The sequence below is a fragment of the Lactuca sativa genome, chromosome 8, assembly GCF_002870075.4.
Source record: "Lactuca sativa cultivar Salinas chromosome 8, Lsat_Salinas_v11, whole genome shotgun sequence".
In the NCBI taxonomy this organism is placed as follows: Eukaryota; Viridiplantae; Streptophyta; class Magnoliopsida; order Asterales; family Asteraceae; genus Lactuca; species Lactuca sativa.
The window spans coordinates 213,964,412-213,981,600 of NC_056630.2; positions in this window are offsets into that span (position 1 = coordinate 213,964,412).

Consider the following 17,189-nt stretch of genomic DNA (forward strand, 5'->3'; position numbering starts at 1 on the left):
CAATGGATTGCTTCGGGTTACTTGTTACATAAGGCTACAATTGGTTAGGTAGCAATCACGCTTAGCCACGATTTGGTAACATCAGGTTTCGACGCTCGGACCTGATCGTTTGGAGCAGGAGGATGTTAGAGCCTCAGTAACATGATAACTAGTGGTAAATAGTTCCAGAGAAGGATTTTGTTCGGAAATCGTGTGAGACGACGAAATAAGGAGTCCTTTGGCTCTGCAGTCGGGTTGGAACCTGATATTTCAGATGACTGACGAAGGAATTGAGACCAAGAAGGTCTCGAGAGATATTCGAAAGTAGCCATGTAGCAGCATGCTGTTTCAGGCAGTCAGTGTTTTAGGCAATCAGTGATCAGGCAGTTCAGTGTTTTAGGCAGTCAGTGATTCGGGCAGTCAGTGTTCAGGCAGTCAGTGATCAGGCAGTTCAGTGTTTCAGGCAGTCAGTGATTCAGGCAATCAGTGTTCAGGCAGTCAATGATCAGGCAGTTCAGTGTTTCAGGCAGTCAGTAATTTAAGCAGTCAGTGTTCAGGCAGTTCAGTGTCTCAGGCAGTTAGTGTTCCATACAGTTTAGTGCATTTAGGAAGTTTAGTGTTTTCAGAAAGTCTTGGGTCTCCAGCGGTAATGGTATTTTGAATTTTTAATGGATAGCTTGTGGAGTGGCAAGTCACTCATAGCACGATTATCTGATTATGGCCAAGTATAAGTGAATCACTGGGATAAGTGGATCTGTGGATTCCGTTGTTCTAGCGGGAACCTAGGGTGGTTAGTATGAAAGAAATGGATTCAAGAAGAGGGCAGAATGAGTTCCAACCATGCGATTTTCTCGGGTTATCTTCATATATGGAAAAAGGGAGGATAGTTTGACACTGGGTGAGGACCCAGTGAATTTTATAGTATGTAACTTACGCAAGTCATGAAAGTGTGTTCCTGCCAGGAAGGGGACAGTATCACCAGGTGATACTTAGTTGTTATGTGTTGAAATTGAGGCCGGTGGTTGGCCGGAGTTATATTCATCAGACAAGGGTGATGCGAACGGATTGCAGGACAGTTGGCCGTAGCGGACTTCGAGGACGAAGTCTAGTTTAAGTGGGGGAGAGTTGTAACACCCAGAATCAGGAAGACTAGGAAAGGAAAGAAAAGCTCTAAGTCAAAGGAGTCAACTCGTCGAGTCCAAGGAGGAACTCAACGAGTCGGAGCATGACCCATGTCGCGGATTAAGTGACCGACTCGGTGAGTCGGGGAGACTGACTCGGCGAGTCTGGTACGGGTTGGGAAACCCTAATTTCCGGACTTGGTACCCTATTTAAGCATCATTTCAGTCCTCCATCCCATCCTCCATCACTCCCTTTACCTACTCTCGAAACCCTAAGCCTCCATTGTAGTGCTCTCAAGCTTTATTTGCCATTTTTGGGTGCTTTGAAGCTAGAATGAAGAAAGGAACCTTTGGTGATTCAAGAATTGGCAGTAGATTCTGAGTTGGTGTGATATTTCAGGTCATTTGAAGTTATGAAGCTCATACATTGGTTGTTATTCATTTACATCCCCTTTCCTAGTTAGATTTTATCATTTTGGGGCCATTTCCATGTCCAATTCGTGTATTGTGCCTTGGTAAGCAAAGAGAACTTCATATCTAGGTTTGTCTTGGCCTAGAAACCCATAAAGTATCAGTCTTTGGTGCATTGGTGAAGCATGTTTGTCTCAAACCCTAGCCCTAGAGTGTTTCAAGCCTATAACTCCTTGGTTTCACGTAAAGTTTGCAACTTTACGTGAAGGGTGGGCCTTAGAAGTGTGGATCTACAGTTTGGAGCCCCTGCATGGCTCGAAAAGTCATTGTATGGATTAAGAACTAAAGCTACTCGGCGAGTCACATGGGTGGACTTGGCGAGTTGTATGAAGATGGGCAGGAACTCGACGAGTTGGATGAACAACTCGGCGAGTATGTTGAAGATTGCCTGGACTCGACGAGTCTATTCTTGAACTCGGTGAGTCTGGTCGCAGAACCCCAAACTTCTCTGGTTAAGATGCAGATCAGTGTGTTGAGTGGTGACTCGGTGGGTTTGGTCCAGATGGGACTCGGAGATCGTTGAACTCGACGATTCTTGGGGTGACTCGGCAAGTTGAGTGATATTTTGAAGGATTATGAGTTTAAGAACTCGGTGAGTTTACGGGTTGACTCGGCGATTAGAGTCAACTGGAAGGTTGATTTTGACCATAGTTGACTTAGTTTGACTTCTAGAGTTCAACTTAGGCTAATTGTTATTATTGGTATTGGTAGCTCAGGGAGCTAGAGGAGCAGCATTTCGGAGAATCGTCGGATAGCCAGAGGGTTATCGGCCGAGTTCAGAAGTTCAGGTGAGTTTCTTTCCAGTAGGAACAGGTCTACGGCCACAATGTTTTGTGTTATACGTTCCGGACTTCGGTCCGATGCAGTAGACAATATATGTGTTTACGCTAGTAATTATGATTATGCTATGCCATGTTCAGCCAGTTAGTCCGGACTTCGGTCCGATGCAGTTAGCCGGACTTCGGTCCGATGCAGGGGCAAGGCCCCAGTTAGTCCGGACTTCGGTCCGATGCAGTTAGCCGGACTTCGGTCCGATGCAGGGGGAAAGGCCCCAGTTAGTCCTGACTTTGGTCCGATGCAGTTAGCCGGACTTCGGTCCGATGCAGGGGCAAGGCCCCAGTTAGTCTGGACTTCGGTCCGATGCAGTTAGCCGGACTTCGGTCCGATGCAGGGGGCAAGGCCACAGTTAGTCCGGACTTCGGTCCGATGCAGTTAGCCGGACTTCGGTCCGATGCAGGGGGCAAGGCCCCAGTTAGTCCGGGCTTCGGCCCGATGCAGTTTTCGGACTTCGGTCCGATGCAGGGGGCAAGGCCCCGGTTAGTCCGGATTTTGGTCTGATGCAGTGGGCAAGTCCCAATATGTGCTTTATATGTTATTGTATGGTATGTGGTAGTTTGGGGGAGCTCACTAAGCTTTGTGCTTACAGTTTTAGTTTTGGTTTTAGGTGCTTCCGCAAGCAAGGGGAAGAGCACGGATTGATGGCATGGCACACACCACAGTTGCAGTTTATTCCTAGGAGTTTTATTTAGATATTTTCATATGATAGTAACCTCAGTTTAGAATTGATACAATTACTATGGCATTTTGAGACATACGGTTCATGGTTTTCTTATCTAATAGTTGATGTTGCGATTTTTAGTAATATCAAAACAAAAATTGTTAGTCATGATTTTTGGGTCGTTACACTTTTGTTATCCTCTTTCGCCTTATCTGAGCTGTAGCTACCCTTCCAGTTTTGGTTCTTGGAAACAGGGAACTTTTTGTGAGTAAACCTCTTTGGATTGGAAACCATCATAGCATACTCTTCGCTTGTCAGATCGCATTCTGACATCTCTGATTCCTCTTCATCTTCTGCCACATTCTTCACCTTAGAGAGAAGGGCCAAGGATCCCATACCAAACACCACTTTCGCTTCTTTTGTCACAACACTTTCGTGAGATTTGAGAAAACCCACCATCTTTGACAAGGAAGAGGACTTAAACTTCTCATAAGCCTTCACAGTTCACGCCACAACCATCCATTCGGGTCTTAAACCATTTAGAAATGTGACCTTCTACTCGATCACTTTTCGTTCAATACCGTGCTTGATCATCTTGCTCAGAAGATGGTTAAAACGATCGAAAGCCTGAATAAGTTTTTCCTATGGCTTTTGTTGGAAAGCACCGAACTCAGAAAGCAATAGAGTTTGGATGGAATGTTCCAGGTCTTCATCAGTCGACTACAACTATTTGAATCTATCCCATATTTCTTTTGTTGTAGTGCTAGAGCTTACTAAACGAAAGGCATCGGACTGCAAAGCAAATCTTATCATTCTCATGGCTTTTACGTTTCACAACAACTTTTCTTTTTCGTCTTGAGGAATCTTCTCCACGTCAGTTAAGAGTTGGTTGTGCTCCTTTTGGGTTTTTATGGTTCTATTTGTTCCAGAAAGAAAAAAAAAGGACCCAATGTTATTGCTTCCCATATAAGATAGCCATTATCTTCAGATCCAACAACATAGTCTTCAAAGTGATGCGTCCAAACTTCATAATCTTGAGTGTAAGGAATAGGAATTCTAGTTGTGGATCCAATGTTGTTGGAGATATTGATCGGATTGGTTTGAGAATCGTCAAGAGACATGATGACCTTTTTAGATATCTGCTAAGAATCAAACTTGTAAAAATCGAATAAGGGTTTTATCAAAAGTAAGAAACAGCGTCAATGAAGATATGATGGTTCCTATAGATTCGATAAAAGCGGAAACCCTAGAATCATTATTTCAACATAAGAGATGTGTATTAATTACACAGTGTCCTGCTCTGATACCAATTGATGAGAATATAAATCTCTTAGATTGATAGATTCAACAGAAAATAAAGATTAATGACAAGAATGGAATACGATGAACACAATAATAAATCAAACGTGTGTCGAATGATTAATATGCTTTATCTCAAAAGAATTCAATGTGAATTGCTACTATAGAGATAGGCTAGGGTTACAATACTTGATTGACAAAATAAAGATTCAGAAGCATAATTAATATAATGCACGCATGCACTATATATATATATATATATATATATATATATATATATATACAAAACCCTAGACAAATCACGGCTGGACAGGCCCAGACCGAGAATACTTAATGGACCGAACTACTACAATGCGCAATGGCGCAACTCCTTAGTCTCAACAATTAAGAATCAAAAATTAGGAACTTAATAGAGTTAGATAGTGGACTTACCTGAAGCATAACCACACAATCTGACTAAAGTTCTCAGGTAGTCAGGGCAGCTTCGATTCCAATGTCCCTTTCCTTGGCAATAGAAACAAACTGACTCATCAGGAATGGCATATGGAACAATCTTAGATTTCGCCTTTCCCTTATGATCAAAACTTTTGATCATGGCCAGTTCCTTTCCTTTAGGAGAAGGAATCATTTCTGGGATATCCATGTCATTGCCCATGTCAGCTTGAGAGGTAGATCTTCCAGTCAAATTTGCTTGATCATTGCGCCAAATGATTGTCGATTCAGCAGCAATCAGCAAATATGTAAGATCAATAAGGGTCATGTCGTGAACTGTCACATAGTAGTCTTTAACAAACTCACTATGTGACTCGGGAAGTGACTGAAGAACCCAGTAAATAGCAAACTTCCTTGGGAACACGACACCCAGCATTCTCAGCCTGTCAATCGCTGACTTCATATCCAAGACATGTGCACACACAGACTTTCCATCCTTGTGTTTGCTAATCCAATAGGGCTTGAGTGATCTTGAAATTTTCTAGTCTTCGAACTTGTGGGTTAGAGAGAATAATTAGAGGACGTGGAGGAAGTGAAGTATGATTTCCATTTCCACTAATGCATGACAAAGGGATTAATCTTTCACCTTGATCGCCATGTGGGATATCATCTTCAAGAGGGAAAGCTTGTTCGAAGAGATTTGGGAAGACCGTAGTTGTCTAAAATAGACATCTACAATGGGATAAATTCAATTTGGTTGATTTATGTCCTTAATATAACACCCAAGTGAAATAATAAGGCTAGGACCCAACACAATATTTTACAATTCGGAAGAGGGATGCCGTAACCCGAATGCAAAATATTTAAAGGTATGTAAATGACGATTTACCAATTTCCACCATGAAAAATGAAAAAGAATTTTAGGCTTTAAGTGAATTGAAACTCCTAGATCCTTTGAGATTCATTGAACTCTTCAATGGCATGTTTAAATCTCGATTTTTCCCTTCAGGTTTGTGACTGGGATGTCAAGGATCACAAACAAGGTGTGAATAACCATGAAAATTAGCTTGGTACACCCAATGTTACAACCACCTAATCAATGTGCTGGTTAACCACAAATTCCCCATTGATCTATGATTAACATCAAGGTACCCTTTGCCACGCACTGTCAGTCCCAGATTAGTGTGTCATTTAACCACACATGCTCCACTAATGACTTAACAAGGTGCAAAGTGCAATTTCATGGGTTAGCACCAAATTCACATTTTCCTAAGTAACTAAGATTGGGAATTTATTAGTGTTTAGTTACTTAGTATTTCATTATACTTTTAGTGAGAATTTAAATGTCATGTCAAACCCGTTCGGCTAACGACCCTCTACCAATCAAGGAAGCGGCGGGTGAGAGTGGACACCCATTAAATTGCCATTTTATAGGCAGTAACCTTATACCCCCCCCCCCCCTCTTATAGTTCAGCTTCGTGAATGAGGCTTAATAACGGTAAGGCTGACTTTACTCTTATACATATATATATATATATATATATATATATATATATATATATATATATATATATATATATATATATATATATATATATATATATTAAACCTATAATATTATAATAGTATAAGGGTTGAATATTAAACTTTTAAAACTTTAGGGTTTGGAACTACATGTTTCAAAGTGAGACTTTGCATTTACAAATTCCAAAACTTGAGGGCAAGTTTTGATCTATTCAAAAACTTTTGGTATCCATAACTTATGAGTTTAATATAGGTTTTATGAAAAGACTCTTGACATTCCATAACTTGAGCACAAGTTATGGAGTTCATAAAGCATTTATGTAAAAGACTCTTCAAGTTCCATAACTTGAGGACAAGTTATGGAAGACTTAAAACCATTTAAGATGACATTTAAAAATGAGACTTTTCACTTTCCATAACTTGAGGGCAAGTTATGGATCTCATCAGAAACAATTAGATCAAAAATTCCAACTAACAAAAACAAACAATTTGCCTATGATATAATTAAACTCATAAGTTAAGATAATTCATATCAATCAAGTTTCAAGAAATTGGCCTAAACACATAAACCAATACAAATCATGAAACTTTGACAATTATCTTTTATTTCGATGAGAATAATGATTACCATATCAACAAAATCAGATTTTATGAACTAAAACATTTTATGGTAACGATTCTAATCCAAAACAGGCCAAAAAAAACTCGAAAAACTGCCCACTGGAGCACCAACTCAACGAGTACATGAACTGGGCTCATCGAGTTGGACTTTTTCTGAGTGGACTCAGCGAGTTCACTATCCAGAATGCAGAAAATTCGATTTTTTTGCTTTGAAAACCAATAAAACATAAAGTATAGTGGAAAATAATCCTAGGCTCTAATACCACTGATGGGTTTTAGTATATTACAACATTCTATGGTGCACATACAACCCTAAATGCTTTGGATCTATGTTTTCTCTAATTATACATGCAATATTGTTTCCAAAGCATTAAGCCTACAACTATCATATAGATGATATAAACAGCATAAGATTAGGTTATGGAGTTACCTCTTTGATGTAGCTTGTAGAACTTCTTGAGTTTGGCCTTTAAGAACTTAGTGCCCCAAGTGTTGCACCTGAAATGGAATCACAACACACCTAGAACAAAGGAGACTTTTTAGAGAGTATTTCTTGCATCAAAATCAGCTCAATGATCTCCAAGAACACTAGTGTGTCATTTTAGATGCTAAGGGCTTCTTATGTAGTGTGGCAAGATTAGTGTTACACCATGTAAACCCTAATGTGCATCACCTTCCATATTCCTTAGGCTCCATGGGCTTAAACCTCCATGGATCATCCATGGGTTGTCACATGGGTTTAGCCCAACCTAAGGAATCATGGCTCATTGGCCCACACCATAAGAATGAATGATTTACCAAATCAATCCCCATATATTAGTCTCTGTTGATCACTAAATTAATTCTTCATCAATACTAATTAAATAATATGATTTCATATTAATATATTAGAACTTATAATATATTAATAAATCATAAACAACCTCTTCTCAAATGTCCATCCTATCAAATTGTTCTAGTGACATGCAACCCAAATGGACCATGCTACTCTCGGGTCAAGTACATACCAATTATTGTTATGGGCTTAGACAACTAATCCAAAAAAATGAGCACAAGAAGAGATTAGCATCTTTTGACATAGTGTCAATAAATCTCCAAAGATCTAGTAATCTCATAAAGATTGATATTGATATTTGTTTGTCTACCTAAATAGCTTCTTGATGTGATTTTTGGCTAATCCACTTCACATCATGTAGTGAAATATGGATCCTAGCGTTGTTTGAAACAACTTAGTAATTAGGTAATTATTCATTAAGGATCAATAAAACAAACTAGTTCTAATCATTAACTGAATGATGTCTTAGAAGTATCCACTAAAACTTAATTACTATAAAATCCTCTAAAAGGATAAGCTAGAACGGATGGTCAATCTTTTTCGTGGGTTGAGAATAGCTCTCTTAAACGGAAAGAAATATCAGACCTTAGCTATAGAAAAGTGAAAGTATCAAATATACTTAGTACATCGGTAACATTAATCCATCAAGATAGGAATTGACTATGGAAACATAATCAAATCGCTACCATGTGCATATAATCAATTGACTCTGATTTTATATGAGATACTTGGAAATATCCATCTTAGCAAATGTTAAGTGTGAAAATTGAAGCAAAATGTAATTTCATCGTGCTGGGAGCTAGCTATGGTGACATAACCAACTACCCAACTAGTACATATAATCAGATGATTCTGATATAAGCTATATGGAAGATGTATTATGGAACTACATTGCATGTTGTAACATCTCGATTTCCATGTATTTTGCATTTTGAACCTTGATATGAGAATTATTTGCAGATTTGGGCCTAAATGGCTATTTAATGAAAAATTGTGTCTACATGCGTACACCGGGCGTATGTTGCATACGTTGGGCATACATGCTCAGGGGTCAAACCCAAATTTTTATTCTTTGGACCATATTTAAGCATCATAAACTCTTTGAAACCTCTTCATTCTTCAGCCTCCCCTCCATATTCCACCCTAGCTTACCATAATCCATTTTTAAGCATCCTTGAGCCATTAGTGTGTGTTTTGGTGTTCATAGAGGAAGGATAAGCAAAGTAAAATATCTTATAATCTAGGAGCAACCTTGGATCTGGAAGTTTTGCATCCTCCTACATCTCCAGAAAATATAAAGTTTATACCTCGATGCTTATTTAGTTAGATCTAGCATGTATGATGTTATTATGTGCTTTTGTCCCCAATCATTGATGTTCTTGAGTATGGCATGCCCTTGACCCAAATGGATTGTCCTTCCAGATGTTTTAGAGTGTCTAAAGTCATAAAAATGTAATCTTGGTCATAAAAATGGATTACCCTTGACCCAATTAGGTTTTTTAGTATTGAGCACTTCCTAGCCATGTAAAGTCATAAAGTTGGAAACTTTATAACTTAGGAGGTTATTTTGGGACTAGATTTGGATTTGGGACAAAAAGGCTTAAAGGATTAAGCCCTTAATAGAACGAGAAGTTGGGTGGTATGTATGTTGCGCGTAAGCTGGAGTACGATGCACATATGTGGTCAACATCCCATTTTTTGGTCAAGCCTCTAGTACGTCGTGCGTACAAGCTGAGTATATTGGGCGTGCTCAACTGAGTCGACTCAGATTTACTTCTTTGACTTTCGACTTTGACCAGGAATTTGACCTTAGGGTATTTTGGGCAATTTGAGTTGTAACTGCGATTGGTCACTATTTGATGTATAGGTGACTTATAGAGCTGATATTCAGAGCAGTGTCCTGTTCATGGGTTGAAGACACCAATGTCGGCCTACTGGGTTATGTATCCTGGTTTTGAGGATGTTGCTATGTTGTATTGATCTATTAGAACTGAGTCCTAGTATATAGGATATTGTTATATGCTAGTGATATGTAGATCTACATGTTAGTCTGATGATTGGTTATATGATTATCTGTTTACTTGATATTTGTTATCTGATATGTATATTTCGACATAGTTTGGTTGGGTCGACGCGATACTGCTTTGTGCGAAATCCAATAAACCGGGGAGCAAGCCAAACATAAGTTGTGGGCCCTAGAGGCAAGCCAGACTTATGTTGTGGGCTCAGGAGTAAGGAAGACATATGTTCTTGGCCGGAAGACAAGCCAGAATCATGGTGTGGACTCAGGGGCAATCCAGGCTGTTAGTTGTAGACCCAATATGCATGTTGTTATACGTTTGTGTGGTTGTGCTTTGGGGAACTTACTAAGATTTAGCTTACGGTTTTCAGTTTCATGTTTTAGATACTTTAGATGATCATGGAAAAGCAAAGGTATGATCATACACATCCTTCTATGGCATGTTCTTGGAGATTTATGATACACTGATCTTGGGATATTTCTACTTTACACTTGATTTTGTTATGAGTTTCGTTTAAAAACAATGGTTTCTTCTGATCTGAAAATGAAAAATTTTATCATGATTTTGGTATGTTACTGTTAATACGCTATCACGCGTGTATTAAACAAGTAAATTATCACTTCATGTTGCACTAAACATATAGCACAAGGAAGCAAGGTTGAATCCTTAGGGATACAGCCTAAAAGTCAATGCCTTCTTGAATTAGGCACATCTAGTCAAAACAGAAATTCTAAAAGGGGGTTTTAATTGTAAACTAAAAACTAAAATGCAGTGATATTAAATTAAATGAAAGTCAATTATAAAAGCAATTCCAGTTCTGCTGCGACTTTCCTAATCTTGCAACTGATCCAGATCTGATTATTTGAGATGCATTCTATCTAAGCTGGTACTGAGAAAAACTAACAAGCTCAATTAATTTCTCTTTTACCTAAACTAGTTAATCAAAACAAGCTCTTCAATTAACCCTAACTTTTTACTATTTAAATAAATAAGCTCTTAATTAAATCAGCAAAGTTGCATTAAGTTCTTTGTAAAATTCCCAGCAATACCCAATACTTCTCACAAGCTTGGAAGCGTAAAGATATGATTTTTACAGTTTATACCATAGTTAAATCAGAAAACGGAACCAATCTGATACTTGTTACTTTTACCAATTTATTAGAACAATTACAGATTCTATTAATTGATTAACTAGAATGAAAAAACCCTAGCTAGGTGATCAGACTAACAGGAATTCAAATCAAACATTCATTAAGCTCAAAACTGAAGAATCTAGATAGAAACACAAATCAAAAACCAGATCTAATGATCAATCACATGAAAAGTACTTGTCTTATGAAGAACTGAAAACAAGGATTTAGCCAGACATGGCCAAAATTTGATGAAAACGAGACATCAAACAACTAATCTTACTAATCTACTTAAAGAAGATGATCCACAGTCTTCAGATCTTCAGAAATCGTATTTTCGTCGTCAAACGCATCCAAAATCGTATTTTCGTCGTCAGGTACCTCTGGAATCGCCAACTTAGGTTACTGGAAGGTTATAAGGTCTATTTATACGTCCAATCGCAAAAACGATGCGCATGCGATCACATGTATCAAAGCCGCGATCGTAGGTTGTGAAGAAAACATGTCTCGTGCCTTTTTAATGAAGTAGGATACCATTTTGACACTTTTTTGCCAACCTGCGATCGCATGTACACAACCTGCGATCGCAAGTTTTCATTTTTTGCTTCCGGATGAATTTTTTGGCACTAAAAAACCTCGAATCCAAGCTGCGACCTAACCTGAGTTCGCATCATGCAATGGCATCTTGTGCCTAAGACGTCCGAAATTTTGTCTACTTTTCAGATCATTTTGAATCGCCTAAATCGGAGTTACGGTTCATGAGATATGGTCAAAATACTGACAGGGGGTCAAGGCTACCAACAACATCCTTTAACTTTAGATTGCATATTCTGTCTTCGTGTGATCAATTCGATCGAATGTTTCTTGACCAAAACATCTTCCAATCATTCTTCAACATAATCCATAAGTCCCAAGCTCCATTTTAGTCTCCAAACGCACATCCAACTGCTTCCAAAGCACCACTCCACTCAAACTATCTGAAATCGACATAAAAACATGAATAGTACGGGAATTCTAACAAAAGACATGAGTAAAACATTATTTAAATAAATGACATGAAAATGTACAAAATATGATGCTAAAATGATAATAAAAACTACCCTATAAGATGCATAAAATGACATCTAACAAATCACCTCAAGCTTAAACCTTACTTGCCCTCAAGTAAGAAAAAGATAAAACATTATAAACAAATGGAAAGATGTAGATGACCTATTGAGAATTTAAAATAAAATAAAAAGAAAACTTAAACTAAAGTACTTCACTTTTTTTTTTGTCACATGATCAGATTTAACAACGAGGAAGCTCCAATGAAATCACTACCTAGATAACAGTCTCAATACTTTGTATTAACGATTCAGATTTAATATTTAATATGTAAAACAAGTTTGAGAAAATAATTTTTATGCCGAATTAAATTTTGAGAAAACAGTGTATTTTTAAAAATAATTTCACGAAAATTTGTTTATAAAAACTTAGCTAGACTAAACCCTCATTTTTTTCCGAACCCGTCCAATAAACGCGGTAAGCTCCATTATTAACAGAAAATCCAATCTCACCCCTATGATTCCACTATCGAGGGATCAATCTCATTATACCACACATCTTCTTTGTCATGATCAACTCTTCCGATTTAACTTGCTTGCTTCTTGATTTACATTTGAACTTGACTTGGATTTGACTTTGAATTGTAGATTTCTTCAAGTTGCTTGATATACCATTTCTAACATATATATCAACTGGGCGTGAATTTTACTTTGAGGCCCACCATATCTTCAGTACTTCAAAAATGATAACTATTTTGTGGGTATAACGAGAGTTCCCTCCTAACCTCAAAATACGTAGAAACTATAGCGTTTAGTACTTCAAGGAATGATAAGGGTTATCTAATTTAGGTTCTTTTTAAGGCATTCAAGGAAATTATTTTCAAAACAGTGTTTGTTTTTGCATCCCACACTTCCATTGTAAAAATTATCCGACTCTTATGTTGGTTCATATTGAAAACATTTAAAGCACTTGAAAAGATAATTCTTAAAATTTATTGTAATTAGACCGTTATTTTCGGTAACTATCACACTTCATCTTAAGAGAGCTATCGAATGTAAAACGAATCCTCATCTCATGTAATTTTCAAATTTTTTTCATTTGATTTTTTTATATGCAAAAAATAAAAATTAAAATTAAAATAACTAGAAATAAAATATTTTTGGGTTTTCTTTGTTTTTTTTAATGCAGAAAAATAAAAAGGAAAATATAATATTTTTTGGATTTTTCAAAATTTTAAATTTTTTATATGCAAATGCAATGCAGAAAATAAAATGAAAAAAGAAAATTTTGAAAAATTTAACTAAAAAAACTGAAAAATTAAAATTTTAAACAAAAATGCAAATATTTATGCTAACCCCCTCCCCAAGCTTAAAATGATGCATTGTCCTCAATGCTTAGAGAGGAATGAACAACTCAATAAAGCAAATAAAAACAAAAATGTGGAGCTAGGAAAGAATGTACATGATAGATTGTAGAAATTCTGATTTTGACGAAGATGTGGCAAAAAATCTAAATTTCAGCAACTCTGTCGATCCTCTGATTTCCCCAAGCTTACATGGAATTGTGCCCATCTCTTTATTGTTAACATAAAAACTAAAAACTACTCATCAGGTTGCCTCCCGAAAAGCCGTCCAATTTTAAAGTCGTTGGTTCGACTTTGCCCAATTAGATTTATCAACTGGCATGGTTGGGACTTCCTTAAAGCTCAACTCTTTTTCTTCTCACTCTAGATCCCTTCAAATATGGAAAGATTGGTGGATCTGAAACATGCTCAATAAACAGAAAAGAATTTAGATTATCTTCAAATAAGTCTTGCAGATTTTCAAACTTCTTCCTCTTTCTGATAATCTTCTTTTTCCCATAAGTCTTCACTTCCTTTTCTTCAAACTTTCTTCTTTTTCCAGATTTGTATATGAAATCACCACTTCCACCTTTTCTTTTACCAAAAGTTTTTTCTTTTCATATTTTTATCTGATTCTTCTTCCGTAGCAGATTTCAGCTCAACCTCTTCCACCTCCCCAAGCGTATCTTCTGCCAGCTCCTTGGATATATTATCAGATGAATTCGTGTCTAAAAACATTTCTTGCACAGAGACATTAGAAAACTCATAGCAGCCCTCATACAAAGGACTGCTGGTAACCATATAATTGACAAAAACATTTTTAGAAGGAAAATCATCATTATTAATTTCAAAGTTAACCACTTCCTCATCAAACTCCATTGAAATCATTCCATTAAAAACATCAATTTTCATTTTTGCAGTTTTCATAAAAGGCCTTCCCAAAATAATAGAGTTTGCATCAGAAGTGTCTAAGTTTCCCATGTCCAATATATAAAAATCAGTGAGAAAAATCAGATTATCCACTTAGACAAGAACATCCTCCAACGCACCTTTTGGGTGTACTGTTGAATGATCCACCAACTGGATGATGGTCTTGGTCTTTTGCAAAGATCCCAATTTTAATTTTTCAAAAATAGAAAACAGGAGGACATTAACTGAAGCTCCTAGATCAAGCATGGCTTTTCGAAAATCAAGGTTCCCCAATTTACAAGGAACTGAGAAAATCCTCGGATCCGTGCACTTTGGAGGCAAACCTTTTTGTAAAGTAGAGGAGATATTTTCGCCAGCTTTTACAATCTCATTAAATTTCATTTTGCTTTTTGAGTTGCATAAATTTTTAAGAAACTTAGCATGGCGAGGGATATGTTGGATAATATCTAAAAGTGGGATATTTACCTCAACCTTGCGAAGAATTTCCTTAATATCTTCGTCATCTCTTTCCTGCTTCGTACTCTTCAGTCTTGATGGGAATGGAGGTAATGGCTTCTAGTCCTTCAGAATTGGCTTGGGTAGTGTTGGAGTTTCTTTTTCTTCCAGCTTTTCAGATTCTTCTTCAACCAACACCTCTTCAAACTCTTCAGCTTCATCTTATTTTTCTATCCCTTCCACGTCTCTTTCTTCTATCAGAACCTCTCCAAACTCTTCTTCATCTTTGTTTTCTGGTTCAGATGAGCTTAGGCCTTCATATGTTTCCTCACTTCTCAAGAAAATAGCACTCACATTATGCTTTGGATTGTTTTTAGTATGCCCTGGTAACTTTCCTTGAGACTCCATATGACCTACACAAGTGGCAAATTGAGACACTTGTTGCTCCATATTCTTGATACTAGCTCTAGTTTCGGTCTGGAATACTTGGGTGCTTGTGGCAAGACTCTTTACTATATCTTCTAAGGCCACACTGCAGCTACTGGGTTGATGTTGCAAGTTTTGATTCTAGAAATTCAAGTTCTGAAAGTTGGGCTGAAAGTGAGAATTTTGATGAAAATTTGTCTGCTGAAAACCCGGTTGCTGAAAATTTCGTTGTTGTTGAAATCCGGGTGGACGCTGAAATTGTTGTTTCTGCTGATAATTATTCTAAAAATTCTGGTGGTAGCCTTCAATAACTTTTACTGCAACTGTATCCTCTTGCAATATTGGGCACATGTCATTAAGGTGATCAGTCTTCAAGCAAATCCCACATTGTTTTTTTGCAGCTGCTTTTTCTTTGGTCAGGAGCAGAACAGCTTTCGTCAATTCAGATATCTGAGCTTCCAGATGAACATTATTGACTTCCTTGACACCCCTTGGTTGATCTGGATACCACTCATCTTCATTTCCAAAGTGTTTAGACTCGATTTCTAGCTTTTCGATCAGCTCTCAAATTTCAGTTGGTGTCATATCACCCAAAGAACCACCAGTGGAAGCATTTATAAGGCACCTCTCCGTAGGTGTCAAGCCTTCACAAAAGCAATCATAGAGTTGATAATCGCTGATCTCATGTTGTGGGAACCATACCAGAAGCTTCTTAAATCTTTCACAGTAAGAATGTAAAGCTTCTCTTCTTCCTTGTTTGATCCCAATGATTTTCTCTTCTGAGACTGGAGACTCGCGTTTCTGGAAAATATTTTTCTAAAAACAATTTCACGAGCTCGGTCCAAGTGGTGATGGATGATGGATTTTGAGCATTCTAACACTTCCTAAGTGTACATGCAACCCTAATAATTCTTGGATCTATGTTTGTCTAAGATTCATGCAAAGTTGATTTCCAATGTTCAGGATCCTATCTAGCATACATGGGGAACATTTTAACTTAAACGAAAGCTAGAATAACATACATTGTTGTTGATTTTGATTCCTTGAAACCTTGTGAGCCTAGCACCCCAAGTGTGATGCCTCAAATGCTTCACACAACAACAAATACAATGGAGAGAGAAAGTATAACACTCAAAAATCGGCCAAGCCCTCAAGTATGCATGTGTAACCATTTTTTGGGAGAAACATGAGCTTTATATAGTGTGTTGCATTAGGGTTACACCATGTAAACCCTGATGTAACATGACTCTTCATTTCATGTTCCATGGGTTAACTCCATGGAGCATCATATGGGTGGAACCCAACTTGATAATCCATGGAGCCTCTTAGCCCACTATATAAGTTATGGATGATTTACATAATCAACCCATATATTTAATTAGTTATCTTTTGATCACTTAATTAATTAATTCTTGATCAAACCAATTAAATAATATTATTAATATATTAGAACTTATAATATATTAATAAACCTTAAGTGTTATTTCTCTCATTTAGTTTATCCTATGCATGGTGCCATGCAACCCAAATGGACCATGCCGGGTCGGGTCAAGTACATACCAGAAATAGTTATGGACTTAGACACCTTATCCAACAATGGAACCAAATGGGAGTTCATATAACCATTCCCTTGCAGAATCTTGAAGCGAAAAGGGGAATGCCCTTAGTTTTAACTGGTCTTTAGTAACTGCATGAGGCTTCATTCCAGAACAAACCACATGAAGTTCCTTGACGAATTTATGTGGGTCTCCATTTTCTAGACCGTGGAATGTGGGAAGAAGATGAATCAGACCAGATTTAAGTTCGAAATTTTGGGCTTCAGGAAACGTAATGCAAAGGGGCTTGGTTGACCTCTTGATTGGCCCACTCTCTAAGGGTCTTTTCTGTTTCGTCTCCACTCATGGTTAAGTCTTTAGATTCGGTTTCTAAAGAGTCTGTGGTTTCAGTTTTAATGGAAGAGGGTGGGGGATAAGTTTTATAAGGGCTGTTTTGAGGTGATTATGGGGGTACTTTTGGAAAAATCGGTTCTGATTCGTTCCACAAGGGAGTGCCTTGTGGTGTGGAGGCTTCTGAGGGTA